General features: G+C 53.4%; 1 protein-coding gene across 1 annotated transcript in view; it reads right to left on the minus strand.

Annotated features, from left to right (window-relative positions):
- Positions 1–13,071, minus strand: part of DUS3L (dihydrouridine synthase 3 like) — a gene marked incomplete at its 5' end in the record, with an annotated part of 117,043 nt that overhangs the window by 4,941 nt on the left and 99,031 nt on the right. The gene's annotated exons all lie outside the window — the stretch shown is intronic.

Raw genomic sequence — 13,071 nt, forward strand, 5'->3', positions numbered from 1 at the left:
AAGGAAACGAGGCTCTGGGGATTAATGAAGTGATTTCACTGCTGTTTTTGTGGGGCAATGAGCCCGAAGTCAGAGCTCTTTGGGCTGGCTGCACCCGGCTGAGGTCAGACTTCAGCATCTAATCCCTCCTCGGGGCTCTGGCTCAGCAGCTTTACGAGGCTGAGCCTTGGATGAGCTTCCCAACAAAGCCTTTCCCAGGCTGGACAGGGCTTGGAGCAACCTGGTCTAGTGGAAGAAGTCCTTGGCCATTCAGGGGTGGGAGTGGGTGAGCTTTGAGGTTTCTTCCAACCCAAACCGTTCCGTGACTCTCTGCTAGGTTTGGGGAGGTGCTGGCTCTTATCTCCTTCATCTTTTCGCCCCTTCAGGTCATGCTGAGGTTGGAAGAGGAGCCAGGGGAAGGAGGAGCTGGATGAATGTGGGGTGAACGCAGAGCTTGGAAGGCCAGAGCTGTCACTCCCACGTCCTCCAGCAGCTCCAGAGAAAACCAATACCCAGGAACTCACTGGGAAAGGCCGAGGCAGGAAAAAGGGAAAGGTTGATTACAGGAAAGTGGGATACAGATACAGGGAGAGCTAAGTCAGGAAAAGTTCAGCTCCTTCAAGGTCCAAGTTAAACACACGTTAATGAACCTGCCCCTTCCACAGGCTCCCACACAAAAGTCGGATGTGTCAAGCCCCGGGGTCTGGCTACCACGGCAGGAATTAGCCAAAAAATGAGGCTGTGTAGCAGCCCCAGGAGCAGCTGCCGTGGGGAGAGAGCTTTGGGCTGGTCACACCGGCCTGGAGCTGTGCTGGATGTTGTGACAAGCTCTGCTGGTCCCTGCTGCCCCAGCTGTGGGGGGGACCTCGGGGTCCTGCCTTCTGCTCGGCCCAAATCCATTCCTCATGTGCTGTCTCCCCTTTTATCCGGTCTGGTTTCAGCAGCACAGCTTCTAGCCTTCTGCAAAGGAGACAATTCCCATTGCTCATAAATCTCCTATCAGGAAGCTGTTTCCAAGATGAAAGCTTTAAACGTTTCCCCTCTCTGGTTTCACGTCCCAGCTCCCAATTCCCTCCCTGCTGTAATCACCAGCTCCATCCCCTCCATCTGGACACGCCGGGGTCTCTGTGCCTCACACCGAGCTCTGTCTGCTCCAGGAAAGGAAAACCTGTGCTGGGACACTCTGGAGTTGGGCTGTGCTCCTCCAGAGCTTGGAAACGGCCGCTGCAGGCTTTGTGTCATGGGGTTTGGAAAGCTCTTCCTGCTGCAGGTCCCTCCTGGCTGCCTGGAGAGCTGACTCTGCCTTTGGAGGAGCTAAAGGTCATTATCTGGGCAGGGTTTGGGATGAGCTCCGAGCGGGCTGCAGCCCGGGGCCTGGCGGGGGGATCGGATCACCGAGAGCCTTCCCGGGGCCGGGAGAATTATCCCTGGTGAGGAGGCCTTGGGTTGGTGGGGTGTGGGCAGGGAAAGGGATGGGGCAGCTGGGAAAGGGATGGGGCAGCTGGGAAAGGGATGGGGCAGCTGGGAAAGGGATGGGGCAGCGAGGAAAGGGATGGGGCAGGGAAAGGGATGGGGCAGCTGGGAAGGGGATGGGGCAGCTGGGAAAGGGATGGGGCAGCAGGGAAAGGGATGGGGCAGCAGGGAAAGGGACGGAGTAGGGAAAAGGATAGGCCTGGGAAAGGGATGGAGCAGGGAGCAAGGAAAAGGATGGGACAAGGAAAGGCAGACAACTGGGAAAGGGATGGAGCAGGGAGCAGAAGGGAAGAGCAGGGAAAGGGATGGGGCAGGGAAAGGCAGGGAGCAGGGAGCAAAAGGGATGGGGCAGGGAGCAAAAGGGATGGGGCAGGGAAAGGCAGGCAGCTGGGAAAGGGATGGAGCAGAGAGCAGAAGGGAAATGCAGGGAAAGGGATGGGGCAGGGAAAGGCAGGCAGCTGAGAAAGGGATGAAGCAGGGAGCAGAAGGGAAAGGGATGGGGCAGGGAAAGGCAGGCAGCTGGGAAAGGGATGAAGCAGGGAGCAGAAGGGAAATGCAGGGAGCAGGGAAAGGGATGGAGCAGGGAGCAGAAGGGAAGAGGGAAGGAGATGGAGCAGGGAAAGGCAGGCAGCTGGGAAAGGCACGGGCCATCTGGGCTCACGTGGGAGTGCTGTGGGATCCCGGGGCTCTTGGCTGTGGCACTCAGCCCTCTGTTGGGAAAGCTTGGAGGAGACCCCAGACCTTTTCATCACACCCTAAAATTAGAGGCAGCCCAAGGCCCCAGCGCTGGGAGAGGCGGGTTCCTTGGCAGAGGCTGCGGCGCTGATGGAAGAGCAGGATGTGGCTGTTCCCGGTGCCCTGGGCATGGGAGCAGGGGCAAGGTCCCAGTTCTCTGCTCTGGTGGCTCTGGGGGCCATCTCTCAGCAGCCTTTGTCCTTCTCAGCCTTCATCACCCTCAACCCTGCTGTTCCCAGGGCTGGTTTGGGGCAGTTCCACGGGAGGCTCCCCAAAGGAACCTTCTCTCCTGGCCTCTGCTGTCACCTGAGGTCACCCTGTCCCCTTTCCGTGCAGGTCACCTAATCCCTCGTGGCTCAGCCTGTTGGGAATTAGGGGAGTTGAGGATCTGCACGGGAAAGGTGCTTGCCTTCAACCCTTTATCTGTTCTTTCCTAATGCCCTCTGTGCCACCAGATAAAATCTTGTGTGCGTTTTGAATTTTTATTTTTACGCGAGAAAGCAGCGCTGAAATTTCCTCCTGACATTTAACTCAGTCGGTCGGTGACAAACCCAATAAACATTCCTGTTTCGCTGGGACAAAGGCTCCAAGATCCTGCTGGGACTAAAATGTTTCATCATTTCCGAAGTAAAACGTTTCAGTTTAAATAAAAAAAAAAAAAAAATAAGAACAACAACTAAAAATGACACGTTTCAATGTTTTTCTAATTATTTTCTTCACTTTGGCTGGAGCTATTTGTCAAATCTGGCCTGGCTTCTCAAGTAGCTTTGGAACCTTCCAAAACTGCAATTTTGGGCCCTTTTCCTGCCATTGATGAACAATTTGATCCCTGCCCTGCGTTCCTGACCGTCCCAGGTGTTTGCTGGGGTGTCCTACAGCTGGATGGAGCCTTGGTGCCACCCCTGTGGTGCCATGGCAGGGACACCTCCCACCATCCCAGGCGGCTCCAGCCTGGCCTTGGGCACTTCCAGGGATCCAGAGGCAGCCACAGCTGCTCTGGGAACTCCATCCCACCCTCCCAGGGAGGAATTGCTTCCCAAAATCCCAAAATCCCACCCATCCCTGCCCTCTGGCAGTGGGAGCCATTCCCTGCGCCCTGGCATTTCATCCCTTCTCCAAAATCTCTCTCCACGTTTCCTGTGGCTCCTTCAGGCCCTGGAAAGTCACAATTTGGTGACCCTGGAGCTTTTCCAGGCTGGACAATCCCAATTTTTCCAGCCTTTCCTCCCAGCAGAGCTGCTGTGATTATCCTGGTGCCTCCTCTGGGCTCTCTCCCAGGGCAGCTCTGCAGGTGGGGTCTCACCTGAGCAGGATCATCACAAAGAAACCTCCCCACATTTTAATTTAGCTCTGGAAAAAAATAAAAATTAAAATTAAAACCTTGGTGCTGTTTTTATTCAGAACTCTCCCTAACACAGGGTTTTTGCAGACTGAGGGTGGATGGCTTTTTTCTTCCTCCTCCTGACCAAGAAGTGGAGAGGACTGATGCACTGCCATCTAAACTTGGAGCAGCCCGTGCTGCAGCAGCTGAGGAGGCTTTGCAAAGTGAGCACCTCATCCCCTGCCTGGGGCTGGGCCAACTTTCCATCCTGTCTTTCTTCTGGAAGACTCACCCTTGCCTTAAAAATGCAAATCTTGAGGATTTGCCTTGGGTGAGAGCCACTCCTGGGGCTGTGACCTTGTCACTGGGGGGGGTGTCCCCTTTTCCTTGGGGATTTGTGTCCAGGTGATTTAATCTGGGTCCCTTCCAGGTGATTTAATCTGTGCCCAGTGTAACTGTGCCCCTCCAGGCTGCTCCTGCTGCCCGGGGGTTGTGCTGTGCAGTGAGCTGCGTTCAGCCAGGGCACCTCTCAGCCAGCACCTGGCACTTCCAGCCTCCCTCAGCCCTCTGGTGACAAAAAGGCAGCTGTCCCTCTGCTGTGGACGTGGCTGTGTGTAAATCACTGGGAGAAGAGGCGAGGAAACAGTCAGGCAGTGGTGCTGTCCCTGGGAGATGTCCCCTGGCACAAGGCAGGGAGTGCCCCAGCTGGGGTTTGCCAGCCCTGATAAGGGTCCCCTGGGATCTTTGGGGTGTTGATGCAGGACAAACCATCCCCTCTGGCTCCTCTGCACTCCCACAGCTCTGCTGGGGCTCGGGGGGTGAAGGAGCGGCTTTTTCCAAGCAGCCTTTGGCCGTGCCTGGGCTGTGGGAAGCGCAGGGAACGCAGAGAGGCTTTGGCTGAGCCTCAGAGCCTGGATGTGCACGGCTCCAGCAGGACTCTGTGTCCTGGAGGGGGCTGAGGAGCTGCACTGAGCCCTGACACTCCCCTTCCTGAGCTGGAAAAGTCCCTCCCCGGTCGTTTCTCCCCCTCTGTCCCCAGATCCCTTCTCAGCAGGGTCTAATGCACTCGCTCTCTAGGCTGGCTTAATTCTGACGTGAGATTACATCTGTGTGTGTGGGTGCACGAGCTCCCTCCCCCTGCTGGGTCCCAGCAGCTTTGGACAGAGAGGAAATGTCTCAAACCCACTGAATTCCCCCACAATTCGTGTGGGTGGGGCTGGTTTGGTGCAGGACCCAGATTTGTGTCTCCTCTGAGGGGGCTCCTGGCCGGGGTGTGTGAGGGTGTGGGAGCTGGAGCTCATCATCCTGTGGGGGTTTTGCTGCTCCCAGCGGAGCAGGGGACACACTCCACATCCCAAACTGTCCTGGCACTCCAGGCCCTTTGCCCAGAGTCTCTTTCCATGGTTTTTGTCGTTCCTTTGGGTGCTGGAAGGGCACAGCCAGGTCACCCCTGAGCCATCCCAACTGTCCCAGCCTTTCCTTGGAGGAGATGTGCTCCATCCTGCTGATCCTCCTCCAGCAGGTCTGTGTCCCCAAAAACCAAAAACCACCCTAAAGTGGGTCAGGGAAGGGCAGCCAGCGCTGCCTGTGCTCATTTTCATCTGCAAGGACGGCAGCACAGCCCTGCCAGAGCTCCAGGAGCCTTTGGGGAGGCACAGGAGGGGATTGCTGGGGTCTGTGCCGAGCCAGGAGCTGCACCCTGACCCCCGGGGATCCTCTCCCACTCAGGATGTTCCAGGATCCACACAGGGCTGTAAAATGCTGCTCCACAGAAGCACGGAGCTGTAAAAGCAGGTGGCAGCTTCAGGGCTGCCCTTTCCTGGTTAAACGTGGGGATCCTGCTCTCCTGGGCATGGCTGAGCAGCTTTGCTGCATTTGCTGGGTCCCTCGTGGCAGGAAGGAATGATGAATCCGACTCCAAGCTCTCAGAAGGCTAACTCAATATTTTATGGTACTATATTATATTATAGAATGCTATACTAGACCGTACTAAAGAATACAGAAAGGATACAGACAGAAGGTCAAGAGATGATAATGAAAACTCATGACTCTCTCCAGAGTCGACACAGCTCGGCAGAAATTGGCCAAAGAGTGAAAAAAACCCACAGCAGAAACCAATGGAACAATCACCTAAACCAGTGTCTAAACACATTCTAAAGCAACAAAACACACACAAAACCCAAAACCAAATCAGATAATTATTGTTTTCCTTTTTCTCCGAAGCTTCACAACCTCCCAGAAAAAAAAAATCCTAAATAAAGGGATTTTAAAAAAAAAATAGAAACGTAGCACAGCTTGACCTGTTTCCCCCCACAACACCTCCCTGTTCCCTCTCCCTCCCCTGCCCCGGAGCTTTCCGCGCTGGGCAGCGTTTGCTGAGCTCGGAGATGCTCTCCCCGCAGCTCTTCCTCCCTGCAGACCATTGATATCCCAGTGCTCCATCAGCAGAGCGGCTCTGGCCATCCGGAGCGGGCTCCGGCTCTGGAGAATCCTTCCCCTGGGCTCCGGGAGCCGAGGCTTTGCCACGAGAGGGGAGTGTGAGCCCGCTGGGGCGGCTCGGGGTGCTGCTCCATCCCTCCTGCCCCGGGCTGGCAGCCTCAGGTGTGACATCTGGGTCAAATATTCGAAATGTGGCACCGCCAGCCAGCCCTCAGCAGCTCTTGGAGGTCTGTTTCACAGCCAGGATAGCTCAGCTGCCTGCGGAAAATAAAATCAGCAGGGTGGCTTCTGTGGCAGTGCTGGAAACAAAAATGGTTTAAATAAACAAACTCCTTACAGAGAAAAACTGAGCCAGGTGCGGGAGGTCCTTGCCCCTGGTAAAACACCTCCCAAAAGTGATTAGTTTCTTTGTCCTCTTCTTTTTCTAGTAAATTGCTCAAGCAGGACTTTTTAGCTTCTGTCCTTCTGTCCAATTACCCATCCTTGAGTTTGAAGTCCCCCAAGTCCTATCAGACAATTTTTCACCTAAGTGAGGAAAGAAACTTCTGGGTTTATTTCCTTTTTTAAGGGGACAGAAAACCAGATTTGTCGCTGTGTCAGCAGGAGGCGCATCCCTGCACAGGTGTGCTGGGAGCTCACCTGGGCAGGGACGGGCTCAGCCCGCAGGGTTTGCTCCTGGCTGAACCGAGGCAGGAGGATTGTCCTGCTCTGGGCAGGGAGCCCCGCTCCTCTCTGGGCTGCAGAAGCATCCTCCTCCTTGGATGGAGCTGTGCTGTCTGCAGCTGTCTCTGCTTTCCCCATCTAGCTGTGTTTTCTGCATATTTCTGTATTTTCTCTATGTATCTCTCTGTGTTTTCCCCATATATCTGTATTTTCTGCACACATCTGTATTTCCTGCACATATCTGTATTTTCTCCATGTATTTATCTGTGTTTTCCCCATATATCTGTATTTTCTGCACATATCTGTATTTTCCCCATCTATCTGTGTTTTCCCCATATATCTGTGTTTTCTGCACACATCTCTATTTTCTCCATGTATCTATCTGTGTTTACCCCATGTATTTCCTGCACATATCTGTGTTTCCTTCATATATCTGTATTTTCTCCATGTGTCTGCCTGTGTTTTCCCCATATATCTGTATTTTCTGCATATATCTGTGTTTTCTGCACATATCTGTATTTTCTCCATATATCTGTATTTTCTCCATATATCTGTATTTTCTCCATGTATCTATTTGTTTTCCACATATATCTGTATTTCCTGCACATATCTGTATTTGTTTCCTGCACATATCTGTATTTTCTGCACATATATTTCCTGCACATATCTGTATTTTCCCCCTGTATCTTTATTTCCTGCCCATATCTGTATTTCCCCCCGTACCTGTGTTTCCTGCACATATCTTTATTTCATGCCCATATCTGTATTTTCCTCCTGTACCTGTGTTTTCTGTATTTATCTTTATTTCCTGCCCATATCTGTATTTTCCCCCAGAGCTGCCCCCCCTGCATCCTCCTTCCCTTTGCCCTGATGCAATCTTTGTGACAGTTCTTGCAGAAAACCGGTCGGAGGAGCTGATCTGGCTCACCCTAATTGTTTTTTTCCCTCCTTTTCCCAGGTCAGGAACATTTCTTTCCCAGGTGTTTTTGAGCATGATGTGTTCTGGGGTCTGAGCTGGCTCTGAATTACCCCAGCTGCTCTCTTGCTCTGTGCTGTGACATCAAAAACCAGATTTCTCCTGCTGGGTGATCTCCAGCTCATCAAGGCAGATCCACGTACAGAAATTGTTTGATTTCAGCCTGAACTCAGGCTGGGAATGCAGAGAGGATTTTTCCTGGAGGTTTTTTCCTGGTTTATGTGTTTTCTCTGTTGATTTCTTCCATTATTTTGCAGCCCACATGCAAAGATAAAATGCCCAAGGATGTTCAAATATCCTCCTGTGTGGAATATTCCCTCCCACATCAGAGGAGGGAGGGAAGGAAATACAGGAAACCAAATCTTCATCTTATTTTTTTGAGGAGGAAAATCCTTAACATTCGCTGCACTTTACATTTTGAACTCAGTTTTGTGTCTGGGGCCTGTTATTTACCTTTATAAACCCAAATATTTTTATCCAACAAAACATCTCGTGGCAAAGCTGACTCCAGGGAGGGAATATTCATGGGATCCAAGCCCTGCTCTCCTCATTTTGGGGCTTTTTCCTGGGGATTTGAAACCTTGGGAGCAGGTTCTGGCTCTGTGGAGTTGCGGCCTTTGCAGCTGAATTCTTGTGTGAAATATCCTCTCTGCTCTGGCTGCTGCAGGGAGATTAGCAATAATCCCCAGTCCCCATCCATCAAACTTAATTAGGGCCATTTCCTAACGAGCCTTTGGGAAGACTGAGCACCTTGTCATCACTTCCAGGAGGGAGAAGAAGGACCCACAGCCTCCTGCCAGGGCTGGGGCTGGAATATCCCAGCAAACATCAGGAATCCAAAAAAGAAAATAAAATCTGCTCAAAAAGCAGAAAATCCCCAGATTTTGGGGGAAGCAGGTACTGACTGATGCTGTGCTCAGTGCTCTGCTCCTGACCTGGTTTCCTGCCTCTGCCTCCCAGAAAATCAGAGATCCTGGGCAGTTCTTCCCCTGTTTTTCTCTGAAGTGGCCGGGGTTTATTTTTCCTGAGAAAGGCTTTGTTTTTCAGAAGATGTCAATTGAAATCGAATCTGAATCTGTTCCAGGGAGGGTGTTGGTTGGATGAGCGTCTCCATTTATTTATTTTGTTAGTATTTGTTAGCTTTTACATTGTTTATGCATCCCTTAGGTCCCATCCCAAGGAAAACACGGAGGGGAGGGGTTAAGCTAAAGCAACTGTCTTCTGAAATGTCCATTAATCTCCATTTACACAAGAGAAGTTTTTTCCAGAGGTCACCATCAAAACGTGTCCCAGTTATCCTGGCCAGTTGTTCCTCACTCTCTGATTTAGTACCTTGACAAAATCTCCTGCATTTGATTTTTATTTTTTTTTCCCCTGTGATTTGGGGTTTCCTGGGTTGGTTTGGGGTTTGATCTGGGAGATCTGGGGGAGCCAGAGGTGAGCTGGGCTGATCCCCCAGCAGGGAGGGGGGGATGCTGCCCTGCTCAGCTGGGACCCTGCAGGAACTCAGGACATCCTTTGGGAGTCTGGAGCTGCCAGGACCCTGCCAGGGGGCTCAGAGACCCTGGCACAGAGCCCAGGACACCAGCAGGTTCCATTATGGACTGTGGAGCAAATTGCCAGCTCTGCATGAAGGTCTGAAAGCCACAGCAGCTTAAATAGTGCAATAATAAATGTATCACAGGGTGCAAATGTAGGTTTTGGGGTTTTTAGTGTAAGGGTTATGGGGACAAGATGGAGAGACTTGGGTGTGTCTGGCCTTTCTTCTCCTCCTTCTTCTTCTTCTTCTTCTTCTTCTTCTTCTTCTTCTTCTTCTTCTTCTTCTTCTTCTTCTTCTTCTTCTCCTTCCAGGGGCTCCAGGAGAGCTGGAGAGGGACTGGGGACAAGGCATGGACGGACAGGACACAGGGAATGGGCAGGGATAGCCACTGGTCATACTGGTTTGGGCTTGAACACTTTGTGCCACCTCTGTCCCCAGACAGCCCCTCAGTGGCAAATTCCCCAAAACCCTCCAGGCATGGTTTTTTCCCTCAGGATACATTTTGGTGAGCCTGACTCCCCTCCCTTGGCTCTGCTGTGCTGGGACTCGGGCTGGCAGAGCCCTCATTACCGAGGGCTGGGATTTGTAATTCCTGGCACAGAAGCAGCATGAATGGATTTGTTCAGTCCCTTTTTATCAGCCTCTCCAGCCTGCCTCTTATCTCAGGGCTCCGGGGAGGGCTGGGATGGGATTAGGAGGAGTGCGGCGCTGATAAAGGCGGGCAGGAACCCCGGAGCTGGGGCGGATCGATACAGATCCATCGGGAGGGTTGGCAGGGATGAGTGGACCGGCCTGGGGGGAAGGAATGGCAGCTCAGGCGCTCAGGAATGCACCAGAACCTCCCAGAACCTGTTGGGCTGGCTGAAAGTGAAGCGCATGTGGAGGCATCTGACTGCACGTCCCTGTCCTGACTCAGCTCCCTGATGGATATCTGGGTTGGATGAGACTTTCCCAGGAGCTGTTGGTGCCTCCTGCACCCCAAGGAGAGCTCTCCCTTCCCCCAGGGGAGCTGGGGCAGTGCTGGGCACGGTGAGGGCTCAGAGGATGCGCAGTCTGGAAACTTCTCCGTGCGGGATTTGCAGGCAGCCCCGGCAAGGGAAGAGATGGGAATCCTGCCTCCCTGTTTCAGAGTTATTATTTTATTATATATATTATAAATGCTCTACTAGAACTATACTAAAGAAAGAAAAAGGAGACATCAGCAAAGAAAGGAATGGAATAATAAATGGAATTATAAAATCTTTTCACTGACCAGAGTCCCGACACGGCTGGACTGGGGTTGGTCATCGAGTAGAAACAACCACATGAGACCAACCAAAGATGCACCTGCCACGTTCCCCAGCAGCAATATTTATTGTTTGCACTTCCTTTCTGAGGCCTCTCAGCTTCTCAGGAGAAAGGATTTTCATAAAATACGTCAGTGTCACTCTCTGGGCTGTGCAACACCGAGGTTCCTCCACCGAGGGAGAACAGGTCTCGTGGGAGCAGGTTTTTCTGCTCCTGGAGCAACCCCAGGACAGTGACCTTTCCCCTGATTTTTGAAGATCTTTCTAAGCCTTCTGCTGTTTACATTCTTGTAACGAACTTTCTCACACGCTTTCTGTAAATAACGGATTGTTTTGCATTCTTTTACAGAGGAGGGGAAATCTGATGGGCTGTCGGTTTGGCCAGTGCCATTACAGAGGTGGCACTGTCACCCTCCAACCCAGGGTCACCATTGGAAATCCATGAATGCTGGAGTCAGAAATTAAAAATTCTCTTTTTATCTTTGACAGAGCTGCGTGTCCACGTCGTGACAAGTGACAAGTGACAAGTGACCTTTTCCCTGAATGCTGCCAAGCTCCTGCTGCATCCTCCTTGTTGCTGACCCCTGTGGGCAGAAGGGGAGGGTTTGGAGGTGACCTCCTTGTCCTCCTGGGGATGAGGAGCAAGTGTCCCTGTTGTCACCATCCGCTGACACCTGGGGTGGCTTTTGGGAATTTTCTTGCAGTGGGCTGGGCGTGGCACAGGCAGTGACACAAAACTGGGCTCATCCTCTGGAGCAGGAGAGGCCTGGAGGGTCCTTCCCTCGTGGGGCTGCTCCCTGTCGTGCTTTGCCAGGATTCCTGAGGCTGCCAGCCGTGGGAAGGGGTGTCTGTCCTTCCTCCCAGCGTGGGGAGGACTCTGCTGCTTGTGGAGTGGTTTCACGTGGCACGGCTGCTCTCCGGCCCGGAGTGGAGATGAAGCTTCTCAAGTTGGCTCCTTGCTCCCAGTTTTCCTTTGATCCCGTTCTTCCCCTTCTGCCTGGAGGCTCTGAGGAGCACCCAGAGCTCTCCTGGGGTCCCTTCTCCTGGGGACCCCTCTGTTCTGGCACCACCTCTGCCCTCCACACCCTTCCTCAGGCTTCCCCTCCCCAGGAAAAACCTGGGAGGAATTTTCTCATCACCTGGTGCTGGGCACAGATCTCTGCTCATTCTCTCTCTCCTCACTTCTGTCTTTCCCTTCCCCTAATTCCCCCTTTAATTTGCCTTTGCTTATTTTGAGTACAGAGCTCCTCCATCTCAGTGTTTACAGTTCACAAAGCCTTGGGCCCGTTGCTTACTCTGCTCCTCATTTCCCTGCTGAGCTCCCCGTGCCCTTTCCCTGCTTCCAGAGGATCCAGGATGAATCCCAGTCCCTGTCCCCAGCCTGCACAGCTCCCACCTCCCACCAACCCTGCTCCCAGACACCGCAGTGCCCCAGCCACAAATCCTCCTCTTCCTCCTCCCCTCCAAACGCCTTTCCCTGCAGCCAGCCTCTCTCAGAGCCTTCAGGAACGCCCCTGGATATTCCTGCTGTGGGCATCCCGGTGCTCAGAGTGTCCCCACCTGCTCTGGGGGCTGTGGAGGTGCTGCCTGGCCCCTCCTGGGCTTCTCTCCCTGGCACCCAGTCAGTGCCAGCTGCTTTTCTCCATATCAGCCCCGGGCACGGCTTCCCTCCGGCTCTTCCCAAAATAGGTCAGGAGCACAAATGCCCCGATTCCCATCTGGCCAGGGGTGTGGTGAGGAGCAAGTGCTGGCTGCATCCCAGCTCTGTTCCCCTGCAGGAGCTCCTGGACCAGGGTGGGGCTGGCTTTTGGTAGAATTTTCTTTCGGTTGTTTCCACCCAGCCGAATTTCCCCAAGGCGCGTTTTGTGACGCCGTCGGCCAGCGGGGACTGGAAAAGTTTGGGGAGCAAAATGGGCTGGGGCAGTGAGCAGAAGAGGAGTGGGGTGAGGATGTGGGGGGAGGATGTGGGGTGAAGATGTGGGAAGCTTTGGGCTGAGGCAGAGCAAACGTGGGGACAGAGCCACGGCTCTGAATGAGAGCGGGGCGGGCAGGGCGAGCTCAGGCCCTGCCGAGAGCAACACCCAGAGTTTCATTTCCCCGAGCTGAAATTTCCTCACTGTCGCCCTGCGGGCACACTGCAGCTGCAAAGGGCATCCCAGGGGCATCGCAAAACTGCCACAACCTGGCCTCCTCGAGGGCTTTCTCCTTGGCACCTGCCCTAACCCTAGGCTGATTGCCTGCCCAGCCTAGGGTTAGGGTTAGGGTTAGGGTTAGGGTTAGGGTTCCGCAAACTAAAAGGCCCAGAGCTCCGGGCACACTGCAGTTGCAAAGGGCATCCCAGGGGCATCGCAAAACTGCCACAACCTGGCCTCCTCGAGGGCTTTCTCCTTGGCACCTGCCCTAACCCTAGGCCGATTGCCTGCCCAGCCTAGGGTTAGGGTTAGGGTTAGGGTTAGGGTTAGGGTTACGGTTAGGGTTCCGCAAACTAAAAGGCCCAGAGCTCCGGGCACACTGCAGCTGCAAAGGGCATCCCAGGGGCATCGCAAAACTGCCAGAACCTGGCCTCCTCGAGGGCTTTCTCCTTGGCACCTGCCCTAACCCTAGGCCGATTGCCTGCCCAGCCTAGGGTTAGGGTTAGGGTTAGGGTTAGGGTTAGGGT

Source organism: Fringilla coelebs, assembly GCF_963513975.1.
Source record: "Fringilla coelebs genome assembly, chromosome: 24".
NCBI lineage: Eukaryota > Metazoa > Chordata > Aves > Passeriformes > Fringillidae > Fringilla > Fringilla coelebs.